The following is a 12,946-nucleotide window of genomic DNA, read 5'->3' as shown; positions in this document are numbered from 1 at the left end:
ACAGAAATGAATCATGGCTTTCCTGATGTTTTAATAATAATAATAATAATAATTAATAATAATCAGCAGCGGCTCCTACCCTCTTGGATGAGGGTGGCTGCCACTGCCGAAGGAGAGGGAGAGACACTGACCGGCGCATTAACACAGGCATCGGTGGCACCGCTCATGTGCATAACACCAGCTCCTAGGGACTGCATTGGCTACGGCCCCTAGAAGCCAGGTAAGACTGCCTGATAGGCAGGGGAGCGGCTTCCCATTGGAAGCATGATCTCTACTGATCGCAGTCTGAACTGGAAGCCCCAGGGAGAGAAAACACCTTCCCTTGAACTGACTGTCCTGTGTGTGATTGTCAGGTAGCACTTCCAATAGGAAGCCAGTCACAGTGTAGGCAGCACAGTCACAGACTGCAACTGGCTGACAGAGGTGGCGGATTTTACTGGGGTGCAGCCCCTAGGTAAAATCCGCCACTAAAATAATAATACTTTGCAATTATTTGTTTTCATTTTTTTTTTACGTTGAAAATCAACTGTGGTCATTACCTTCTTCAGGGACAGATTTTTAATTTCAAGTTAAGACAAAAATTATTTTATGTAAACGATGAAAAGCCAGAGAAATGAACCGGCCACATATGTGTACGTTGGTCTTTAGTGCTTGTTAAGTATGAAATGACTCCATACAGTCTGGACACACTGAATCTTTGCATTTTCCGCAAGTGTAGCGAGTGTATTGCGTATGTATAAACAGGGTTTTTTGCGCATGTACAAATCATATGAATACTTTTTTCCACCAAATTCTTTTAATGCGATGGTTATTTACCATCACATCAAAAATTTCAATGGTGGTGGGCTCCTGATGCCCATCCCTAGCAAGAATCTGGGAGTAACGGGGACTCGCGGCACGGAGTGGGGGTGATGTCATCAGTATGCGTCAGCAGCCAGATTCACTATGCAAAGGCACAAAAAATACATATAGAATATACACTGACACAAAAATACCCACGAGCGCTAAATTTCCGCAAATGTGGACGTTTATTATTTACGTTGAATTATATAGACACAATACAAAAAAAACATTATTTGAATACAATCACAACTCCTTAACATATCTAGAGTACATGCCTATTTTTTTATTGCACAAAATTTTAATTATATTATGTTGAAAAAAATACACCACTTCACTGTTGCAAATTGTTGTCTAATATTTGTGATGTGTCCCAATCGAAATAAGTGTGTTGTCTGTAAATAGATTTTAATATTGATTATATTGACTGATTTACATATAAGTATATATTCAAATTTCAAAAATGACCATAATTTGTAAATCAAAGTAAATGTACACATACGTGCCAGTATCCCTGAAGAGGTTAAGAAGAAAATGATTGTGGTCCTTAATATAATCCTGCAATGTCCAGTGTGTTCTGTTTTTTTTATGTTCTTAAAGTGGGAAGAATGTGTGAGAGGAGACAGAGAACGGACTGTATGTTACATAAAGGGAAACTTGGCACATGCCCAGCACGGCAACATTAAGGGGCAGCTCAGAAATAGCTTCAAGTCCAATGTTGTTATTTTTCTCTCCATCCAGCCCTTATAAAAATTGTACCGAAAGCTATAATGTGAGATGAACAGGTATCATTTATAGTGCATATCCTTACAACAACTCCTTATATCCACAGCAACTGTAAACTCAGCCCTGCCAGCAGCACTGCGAGGTTATATAGTAGAATAACTATCGGCGTCTACGCTGAGTAAAACAAAATTACCCACACAGTTTTTCGTTCCTTGAAATACTTTTGATTTGCTGCCCATTTGCACAAATTAAATCATTTTTTTATCTGGAAAACAACTTGTTGGAACCCAGCCAGTAAAAACAGTTGTGAAACCAGCCTTGGCATCTCTTTACCCATGTGTAACTTCCAGCTCTTGGCAAGCCAATGCACTAGAATACCTGGCATTGCCACACTGCTGAATAACACACAGCTAATTGTGGTCCTGTAATAAGGCCACATTAAAACAGGCATTCTGGTCATTTTACAATTAATCTGCAAAATTAATTTCTGTCTTGTTCAGTTTGTTTTAATCTTCTTCCTTTGATACAGATTTTGCCAGGCAGTTGTTGTTGTAGTTGGTGTTGTCAGGATAGTGCTGTACATTGTGACATAAACTGGCCTTTAAATAGCCTTGTTCTGCTGATATGTATCAGTGATTATTTATTATGTAATAATAAATCAAGCACTGTAGCAGTGCTCTAGTTCATGTTCATATATAAAGATGCAGTTCTCAGTCCTGAATTTATTGCTATATATTAAATATATATTAAATGTGCGCTACAATTAATCATGCTTTTTTTATTTTTATTATTTTGTGACTATTTCCCAAGTTTAAAATGCCTTGATATGATGTGGCATATATAGGAGTAAGCTACAGTGATAGTTTACAATGTGGGAACATCTGGTAATAATTTCGCAGCTCACTTAAACTGCTTTTTGCTGTCATTTTAGAGACCAAATTATTCTGGGCATGTGCAAATAGTTTTTTATGGCTCATCCTCTTTTCATCAGTCACCGTGATAGCACATTTGGCCATCGGCTTTGTTTGCCAATCAGTGTAAAACACTCGTCTGATGGACAATAATGGACACAATTGGGGACGATGGCACTTTGTGGAATATAACCAGATGAAACACATGGTGACCTGATGCTAAGGTTAAAGTCCTGTTTTCATGTGATTAGGATACAGTTTGGGACCTTTGTTTGGTTTCCTGTTGATTGTCAAGCAATTTTGAAAGTGAAAAGAGAAGGAAATATTTGTTTATTTTTATTTTCGTACATTTTTATTTTCGTTCTGTAAGTTTCCATTTTCAAAATGAATAATGCTGTGTTGTCTTAACAGGGCAGCATCTTGAGAAATGGTATTTATTTTGTGTAGTCATGTTTTTCAGTGTAGTGTCTACAGCCAACAGTAATGCATCCTGAGACCATTCAGGTGTGGGGTTACTTCTCAGCCAAGGGAGTGAGATCACTCACAATGTTGCCTAAGAACACAGCCATGAATAAGAATGGTGCAAAAACATCCTCCAAGAGCAACTTCTCCCAACCATCCAATAACAGTTTGGTGATGAACAATGCCTTTTCCAGCATGATGGAGCACCTTGCCATAAGGCAAAAGTGATAACTAAGTGGCTCGGGGAGCAAAATATCCAAATTTTGGGTCCATGGCCAGGAAACTCCCCAGACCTTAATCCCATTGAGAACTTGTGGTCAATCCTCAAAAGGCGAGTGGATAAACATAAACCCACAAATTCTGACAAACTCCAAGAGCCGTATTCAATTTGAGCAGACCCACGATACTTTTCCGCCTCCCGGATTTTTCAACTGTTCTGTAAGCGAAAAAGTATCGTACGTGTCCCCGCGTATCCCCGTTTTCAATTTGTAAGTACACAAAAACGGGACCCGGCGAAACTGAAACAAGCGGAAAGTCATGTCAGATTTGGGGAAATCAGCCTGAGACCCCCCAAAAGATGCTCTGACATGGGGGGTTCACTATGGTACCCCCCGATTTGGCTTGTTGAAGGTATTTGGTGTTTTTAAACGGGCTCAGTAGCTGCTAAATTGCGCTTTTGTATAAGTGGTGAAGAATAGTATTCAGGAGGTTTTTTTTGCAGAAAGTAACTTATACCAGCAAATTTGGGGTACTTGTAAATGGGGGCCAGCATATTTTAAAGTTGCTAAAGTAAAGTTTTAAAAATCGTGAAAAATCCACCTTCCGCAAGCACCTGCAATGAAAAAAAACACCTGATGCATACTTGGGGACCCCCCTCGAAGTCTAGTTCGCTAGTTTTTAACTTTATCCCCCAACATTTTTTCTCCCCAAAATAAGTTATTTTTTGGGGGGTTCTTAACTTTTTTTTTTTTAAATGTTTACGCAGTTTACCTTTGGGGGACTGTCTGAAGGCTGCACGTGGGTTCCCGCAACGTTGCACCCCAAAACCCCAATTCTGCACTTTTTTCCACCTGCTATTCATAGGCAAAACTTTTTCGCCTATTACATTGCATTGGCGGAAAGTCTTTCAAATTGAATATGGCGATACTTTTTCGCCTGGTGCTCCAAATTGAATACGGGCTCAAGCATTGATTAGGAAAGAATGGGCAGCCATCAGTCAGTATGTGGCCCAGAAGTTGATTGACAGCATGCCAGGGTGAATTACAGAGGTCCTGAAAATGAAGGGTCAACACTGCAAATATTGACTCTTTGCATAAACTTAATGTAATTGTCAATGAAAGCCTTTGACACTTATGAAATGCTTGTAGTGTACTGTAGGCTGTAGTGTAACAACTTAACAGGTTTCATTTTTGGTTTTAAAGATTTGTAGTTGCTTTGTGTACAGTTCTACTGTGTTTAAAAAAGAACTTTGCAGAGCAGTAGCATTCCCACTAGGCTATTTTAGCGGGGTGCCGTGCCCTGCCCGATTGGCGGCGCCCCGCTAAAATAACATGGCGGGTGCCGTCCCCACCCACGGGCCGGAAAAATGTCGATGCAGCGATCACAGAGAGAGGAGAGCTATTCACAGAGAGAGGAGAGCTTGGGCGCGGCTCGGCATGTTCGGAAGTGCCGGCCCGCCCATGAGTGATGAAAAGGGGACGCGTCTTAAAGACATGCACCTTTTCTCGTGGCCATACCCTTTTTTATGGTGCGCGCTACAGTGCCCTTTCTAGGTCCAACGCCCTGCCCCGGCGCCAGACCGAATGGTAAATTTACTAAAGTGAGAGTTTTTAGAAGTGAGTTTTAGAAGAGATATTGCCCATAGCAACCAATCAGATTCTAGCTATTATCTTCTAGAAGGTGCTAGTTAAATGTTAAGTAGAATCTAATTGGTTGCTATGGGCAACATCTCTTCTAAAATTTACTTCTAAAAACTCTCACTTTAGTAAATTTACCCCCTAGAGTGAACACTAGAGCAGCTAATGCTGGGTACACACTAGGTCGACAGGCCGCTGACCTATTCGACGATTGATAAGTGTATATACCAATCGTCCGCTCCCTGACTGGGCGGACATTTAAATTTGCCCTCCCAGTTGAGCTGTCACTCACCGCCGGGCCCCTGTAGCATGTGTGCAGGCGATCGGCAGGTCGCACATACACACCAGCAGATGCACCATAGAAACATAGAATTTGATGGCAGATAAGAACCACTTGGCCCATCTAGTCTGCAGATGCATTATGTCACAGTTGATGCATTATGTCTATGAATTACGTCATTCACAGAAGCGCACACACCCGCCAACGCGCTTGCAATGTATTTTGGCCGTTCGATTGAACGACGATAAATCACCCAGTGTGTACCCTTCTTATGTCTCATCTCTTGTTTGTGTTCACTGCAGATCGATTCTAGCCACACAGCAGTATCTGCTCTGATCTTAATTGATTGGCATCAAACCATTGTTGCCCTTAAGAGTGTTCCAATTGATCATTCATTCGTCAATCAATCATTTTTGACAAATGACGACTGTCACCTCTTGCATGCGATCATCTATTGACTGCACTGACAGCCCAAATAATAAAACAAACTGCAGAATGGATACATTCTGTAATTTTTTGGTGCCTGTCAACACAAATAATTCTTAAGTATGTGTACAGCACAAAATATTTTACAAAATTTACTCAAATTAAAATACAGCTCGATAGAAAATGATTTGCAAATAATCCCCTAATCACAAAATGTTGTGGAGATAACAAATAACTTTGGCAGATGACGGCTATGTACTGAGGGCCTGATTCAGAGCCGGACGCTATTTGCGCTCGCTTGTTTAGAAAAAGGGGCCGGCTATTTAAATTGAGCGCTCGCTTTTTGTGGTCTGTTGACGCCTCTATGTCTGAGCGAGCGAACGAAATATGCCCCCTGGCCGCTCGCATCCTACGTCATCTCCGCTATTTATTTGATGAATCGAGTACTTCGAAAGGCATCTGACCTGCTCGCAGTGCTTGTGGTTGGATTTTCCTACCGCAATCATGCGACCAGTTCAGGCTAAGAAACAACCAAGTGACGTGGTCGATGACGCTGCTTTGTTAATTATGCACACCCTTAAAACGCCCATTTTGACCTCTTGGCATGCCAGCGTTCGGATCTCCACTCCCCGTTTTCAAGCACCTTCCCCTGTTACCACCCACAAACGCCTCAGTCTGTCACTCAAATTAGCAGGCATTCGCTATTTTGCGAGCACACAATTTCCGACCGCAATGACTGGTTCGCGCATGCGTATTAGAACCCATACGCATGCGCAGTTGTGCAAACATCACTCGGAGCGAACCAGCGGTCGCTTACGAGCGGCTCTGAATCAGGCCCTGAATTCCATCTGCATTCGGTCAGGAATGTTATACATGGGAGACGCATGCTGTTCAAATGACTTCTTCAGCAGCAATTTATAAATGCACATTTATTGACGATGGAGATATCACTGGCCTAATTTTGCCCAAGTGTTCCTATTGTTATAGACGTCAGCATGCCTGTGTATTTCCGGGTAGTGGGGAGTTTGCACTTGCAGAGGAAATAAGTTGGAAAGATGGCATTGTGCCTTGGCTTAGGCTGGCACATGAGTACTCAATTATGCCCTGAAGTACACAAACCAGATTTAATTTGTTCGACAGATTATTCATATTAGCTGTTGGGGTGAAGGATTTGTGACTGTTACATTGCACTTGGCAGACACATAGGGGTCACTTGTATAAATAAAACAAGCATGGGTCTGCAGCTTTGTGTCTTGTAAAAGGAGCCTTACTGAGCTAGGATTAAAAGGATTCAGGTCCGGCCAGACATATCTAGCAGCCGATTGGTAAGTGTGTATAGCTTACAAATCAGCAACTTGGACTGTGGATTGGCCTGCTGACCGATCCGCCATCTAAATGTGTACCCAGCATTATGGTCTTTGTGGGAATCGAACCCAAGGCCTCAGGGCTGTGAGACAGTGATGCTCATTTCTGCACCACCTGTGCTACCCTATACAGATATCAGATAATAAATCCCATATGTGTATTTGCTAATTATTTTATCACAATTTTTTTTCCCTAAGAAATTACAATGATATGTCTATACACATACTTAAATAGTGATGAGAAGATGTATTCATTGGAAAACTTCAGTATGATACCAAGGAAGTCATTCATGTTTTTGCCTAAAGATCTTACATAGGGCCTGATTCAGAGCCGGATGCTCTGACAGAGTGCTCGCTCTGAATCAGGGCTGTCCTTCTTGTTTTTCAGAGCGGCCTCCTGGCCGCTCGCATAGCTGTCAAGACCATCGCGACCATCGGGCTTGCGACGAGACCCTTGTGGTAAGGTTTCGTTGCCGCAAGCCCTAGAGTGCTTTCGGCTCTACCAGAGCCGAAAGCACTCCTACTGACATCACTTGTGATGTCAGTGGGGCCGGCCCCAGACGGTAGGCGTTCCCATCGGAACGCCTGCGTCTGGGCAGCCACGCCCCCGGCCCGCCCACCAAAGGGGGCGTGCTGTCACTCAACATCGACAGCACGCCCCCTTTGGTACGAGACCCGGAGCGACGGTTTGCCCGTCGCTATCCGGGTCTCACGCATGCGCACGACGGAGCCGGAATCAGGCCCATAATCATCAGTCGACATAAACACCTCCAGCTTACCGTGTTTCCCCAATAATAAGACCTACAACGAAAATAAGCCCTACCCATACTTTTGAAAAGTGGTCCAAAATAAGCCCTAACAAAATCCCCATTTTGTCCGGTCCCTGCGCTACACTACAATGTCCCCAGCTCCGCCCCCCGCATGAAGTGGATGCCGCTGTTAAAGACTTAACAGTGGCATCCAATCACAGCTGCAGCGTCTCACTCTCTCACAGTGAGCGCGCGGCAGCTGGTGTTCGTGGCATTTACAGCAGCACCGCGGAGGAGAGTAGAGAAAAAGAGGAAAAAAAATAAAAGTAAGTAAAGAATTGTAAAGCAGGACTGAGGGCATGATGGGGATAAAAGCAGGACTGAGGGCATGATGCTGTCAATGTTAATTAAAATAAGCCCTACCCCTAAAATAAGCCCTATGGAGTTTTTTTGACCAAAAAATAAAAAATAAGAGTGTCTTATTATCGGGGAAACACAGAACTTGTCTCTGAGTCTGAAAGTGTTTCAAGCAGAAAGAATAACAGAATCCTTTAAACAAAACAAAAAATAATAACATATAGGCCATAAACAGAACTATGAGAAGCACATTGTGTAACTAACACACATACTTCTACTAACAGCCATCTAGTTGTGTTCTTGCCTAGCTGCTGTAGTATACACACATCCTGGTCTAGCAGCGGAGTTTGGTGAGAAAGGGGGAAGGTAGCAAGAAAGTTATTCAAATCTGATTTACATGGAATTCATATAACCGTAGGACCGATCATAAAAAAATCACTAGGTAAAATCCTTTACATAAGATTATAAATTAGATGCAGTATGTAGTTAGACTCTACATAGATGTAATTACAGTCTTTATAGTTCATTTACATATGATATACTGTATTTATATAGATGTATTTTTATATAGACATACATTAGAGACATGTTTATCCCTACCAGACTGATCTATGTTACAGTATGCAGCGATACCAGATATCACTGAGTGTTATGTGACAGATGCCTGTGCAGAGAGAGAGTTAATAGAATATATGTCAGCTACAAAGCCATAGATGTTTTGGGGCTGTTTTAACTGTCCTCCTCTCCTCTCCTCCTCCCGTAACATTCAAATGTTAGTAGGATACATAGTTTACTGCAGCCTCCTATAACAGGCAGAAGTGACATTACTTTCCTGTGTTGTGAGTCTCTTGGCTGCAGAGTCACTGGCTACCTTCATTTGGACTCCTCAATGCTGACGTGGTTCAGATTGGCTGAGATGCACTCTGTTCTTAAATCCGAGAGCTGCCGACAGTGAGTACATTCATATTCCAGTCTCTGTTATTTAAACTGTGAAGCTACACAAAGTTGGAGGACTCTTAATCTCAACTTGTAAAACCCTCTAGAACCACTATGTAGTCTGTAACCGTTACCTTCATGCAGTGGTCTCCGCTCACTGAGACAGTAAGTGCAGCTCTCAGCTCCGTGTGGAGAATACAGCCATTCTTCTTTACAGCTCTATATGGAGCCTCAGAGGTTCACTGTTATGAATTGGCAGTCCTGAGGCTGTAAAGGAAGTTACATGCTATTCAAGAAGCTCAGGTTACATTTTCCTTTTTTCGCCAGCATGTGACGAAACTATTAAACCGTTAGCAGAAACAAATGTCGTCTTGTTACAGTTTTCCTACCGTCTTATATGCATGCAGAAATAGGTAGATTTAAAAGTAAGTTTGAATCACCATAATACTTTTAATTTGCAAATAATAAACTACACATCTATAGCACTTTCTGTTCCTCATTGTGCTAGATTTTTGGGTATATTATTTACTAAGCAATTGATTTTCATAACCCACGATATTTGCCGATTCTGCCTGCCATATTTCAAAAGGAATTAATAGTAAATGCAAAATCAAACTTGTTTTGTATTGAATATTATTGCCCTTTTAAATCCGGCAGTTCAGATTTGCAAAAATCAATGGTTTTGATAATCCACTGCTTAGTAAATATACTCCTAAGAGTGTAAGTATATGAATACAGATTTATAGGCCTACATAATAACGTACCACTGGCCTCTACAATTGCACAGATAATAAATAGAGTGGCACGCATTTTCCTGACAAAATGACCACTTACAGGGCTGATTATGATGCAGGAGATGTGGTGTAAATATTTTGGTTGCACTGTGGCCATGGTGTTTAGAGCTCCCTTATCAGACTGACCCACTTCTGAGAGGTACCTGTTCTGTTGTGCATATTACCTGTATTGATCATGCCCAGCTCTCATTACTTTATCTGCTCACTACTGTAAACAGTCTTAAAAAATATTTCCTTGCAAGTTTATGTCGTAATTTTATATTCAAGGCAGATAAAAAACAAACAAACATAAAGTCCAGCACTGTGGAGTCCTAGAGAGGGTGAAACAGGCAGGCTTGGGTATTCTGTGTCAGCACAAGCCTTTTGTGTTCTAAACGCAGTGCACAAAGCATTAAGTGAAAGGGCTGCTGTTTCGATGGCATTTCCCAAAAGACAATTCTCCTAGTGTTCTTGCTAGGTCCGGTGGCGAGCAGGGCACCGTACCTAGAAAGGCCACTGTATCGCTCACGCCAAAGGCGCGTGGTCATGAGAAAAGGGGGCATATCTTTAAGAAGAGCCCCCTTTCCATCACTCTTGGTGGCGTGCTCTGCACTTACGGACATGCCGGGCTGCCCCCAAGCTCTCCTCTTATGTGAATAGATGCTGTGCGCGTGCGCACGTCATCTACTCACCGGCAGTGATCACTGCACGCTATTTTTCCCATCAGTGGGATACTGTGGCTGGGTCGGGACGGCACCTGCTAGGTTGTTTTAGCGGTGTGCCTCCAAAAGGGGCAGGGCACATTCTGCACTTTAGGGCAGGGCACAGTACCCTGCTAAAACAGCCTGGCGGGTATGCTATATCCCTTTCACACTGAGCCTCTGACCCGGATATTGATGGGGCAACCCGGGTCCTGGCTTAGTGTGGAAGGGTCAACACAGGTTGTGTGTCCCGAGTCCTCGACCCTGGTCACGACCATGGTTATTCCTGGGACCGACCTGGATATCAGCTGGTTGTGTTTACAAGCTGCTCATTAGCGGATTGAAAGCAGCCACTTTTCATGACTCATCTTTGTGATGACTCTTTTAATGACTCTATTGGTATTAGTTTTGCAGGGTAGACACGGGAATACCCCCCGGGTCCAATCTGTGGTTTGAAAGGGGTTTGAGTAGCTGTGACATTGCTTGAAACTGCGTTCATTAATGCGGATCAGACCCAGAATTTGTGTGACAGTGGTATTAGTAGTGAGTTATTTTCAAGGGAACCCTCAGCAGTTGCCAATCTCCCTTTAATGTTGTACTTTCCACTATCTGGTTGATCATCATGGGGAATGATATTAATTTTCCACTGTCATTATTTATCCTCCGAAAGTGACCTTTCATCCCCATACATATTACCTGTACCGTCTGTAGAATTGGTAATTATGTAGGTGAGGTGTTTGGATTGAGGTAAGAACAAGGCCATGTGAGTATATATTTTTGTTGTAGACTGCCAGAAAATATGGTTTGAAGTTTAAAAAGATAACTGTTAGTGCTCATTCATTTGCAGACAGTCCTATAGACAACTATCAGTCTCTATGACTTCTGTAAGGGTCACAAGCGCTAATATTCTATATAAGTTTCTCATAGCCCCTTCACATAGTACAGGGGTTCCCAACCACGGTCCTCAAGGCACACTAACAGTCCAGGTTTTAGGGATAGCCATACTTGAGCAGAAGTGACTTAATTAATGCCTCAGTTATTTTGATTTAACCATCTGTGCACAATCATGGATATCACTAAAACCAGGACTGTTAGTGTGCCTTGAGGACCGAGGTTGGGAATCACTGACATAGTATAATGTACTTATGCAAAATGAATAGATGTTTTATCCATGTATTTTGTTCCATGCCTACTGTGTGGGGTTGGGTATGATTTGCCGGTGATTGGGATGCTGCTGGTCAGAATACAGACAGTGGCATTGCGACTGCCAGAGTCCCAACACTAAAAGGTAAGTGTCCTACTGCTAACCCCTACCCCTGACCCTCCACGCCAGTGCCTAAATCTAACCTCCACCTCCCCGGTGCCCAACCCTAACCCCCCTTATGGTGCTAACCCCCGATACTTACCTTCGGGTTGCCCCTGGTCGGGATACTGGTGCCGAGATCCTGACATGTCAGGATTCTGGCCCCGGCATTTAGACTGTCCGCATCACGTGTGAGAGCAGTGAGCACCTTGGTCATAATGGCATCTTTAAGGGTAACTGCTTGAGCAGAGAATTGTTTTGTCCTGGCAGATATGTTTATTTTTCTTTACTCTAAACCTGCTGTGTCTGGGCTGATCCTGCTGCTGGGCGCGAGTTTTGAGCAACCGGTATTACTGTCCAGGTTAGCCACACACAGGAGTTCAGACCCTGGATCCTCACAGCATTATTATTATGGTCAGGTTTTATTTATTGTCTGGCGAATAGACGCAGCATAGTACATTGAGGCGGTCAATATGCAAACACATTGTGTATTATAACGAGACAGAAGCGAAAGATGGAATTGCAGCGTATATTCGCCATCATCTGCCATCTGGGCACAGTTGTATCCGACGTGTAGATATGAGCTCTATCTATCTATCTATCTATCTATCTATCTATCTATCTATCTATCTATCTATCTATCTATCTATCGGTGTGTATGTATGTGTATATATATAAATATATATATATATATATAAATATATATATATATAGTGTAAAACCACCGTCCGGGCATTCGTTGGATCGCTTCTATTTGCTTTAGCAGGTGGCCTGCAATGACTGTCGATGAAGGCGGCATTCCAGTCGTGTAAGTAAAACTCTTAACACATATTGTTCTTAGGCAACGTTTCAGCACTTTATTGCGCTTTTTTGGTATATGTTGCTTGAAAAAAAGCGCAATAAAGTGAAACGTTGCCTAATAACAACAACATGTGTTAAGAGTAAACTTACACGACCGGAGTGCCTCCTTCATCGACGTGCATATATACGGTATATATAGATGGATAGTTATATATAGTTTTAATTTCACTTCAATTCTGGTTTTCCATTAAAAGGAAGTTGGTCAGTTTAAGGAACCTCCTGGCTCCAGCATGTTCTGTGAATCCCAATCTGGCCTCATCACTTTGATTATGTAATATTATGGTTTGCTAATGTAATCAGTAATTTACATATTGCTGTTTGGGACAGTATGAAAGCACAGAAAAATAATGTTTTATTTAAAAGAAATGAGTCTGACTCAGAATCAGCCCTTAGCTTTCTTT

At 42.4% G+C, this 12,946-nt stretch overlaps 2 protein-coding genes across 3 annotated transcripts in view; one reads left to right on the top strand and one right to left on the bottom strand.

The window, feature by feature from the left end:
- Positions 1-12,946, top strand: part of CHLSN (cholesin) — a 344,029-nt gene that overhangs the window by 167,488 nt on the left and 163,595 nt on the right. The gene's annotated exons all lie outside the window — the stretch shown is intronic.
- Positions 1-12,946, bottom strand: part of LOC148539016 (uncharacterized) — a 101,142-nt gene that overhangs the window by 11,600 nt on the left and 76,596 nt on the right. The window contains exon 2 of one of the 2 annotated variants that reach the window (XM_088451998.1): positions 9,042-9,174. The exons of the other annotated variant lie outside the window; for it this stretch is intronic. The gene's annotated coding sequence lies outside the window, so the exon portion shown is untranslated. The remainder of the gene's footprint in view (positions 1-9,041; positions 9,175-12,946) is intronic. 2 annotated transcript variants of the gene reach the window in all.

Source organism: Taudactylus pleione, unplaced genomic scaffold (genome assembly GCF_031769625.1).
Source record: "Taudactylus pleione unplaced genomic scaffold, aTauple2 ptg000032l, whole genome shotgun sequence".
Lineage (NCBI taxonomy): Eukaryota > Metazoa > Chordata > Amphibia > Anura > Myobatrachidae > Taudactylus > Taudactylus pleione.
The sequence above is the reverse complement of the archived record's forward strand: the minus strand, read 5'-3'. Positions and strand labels throughout refer to the sequence as shown.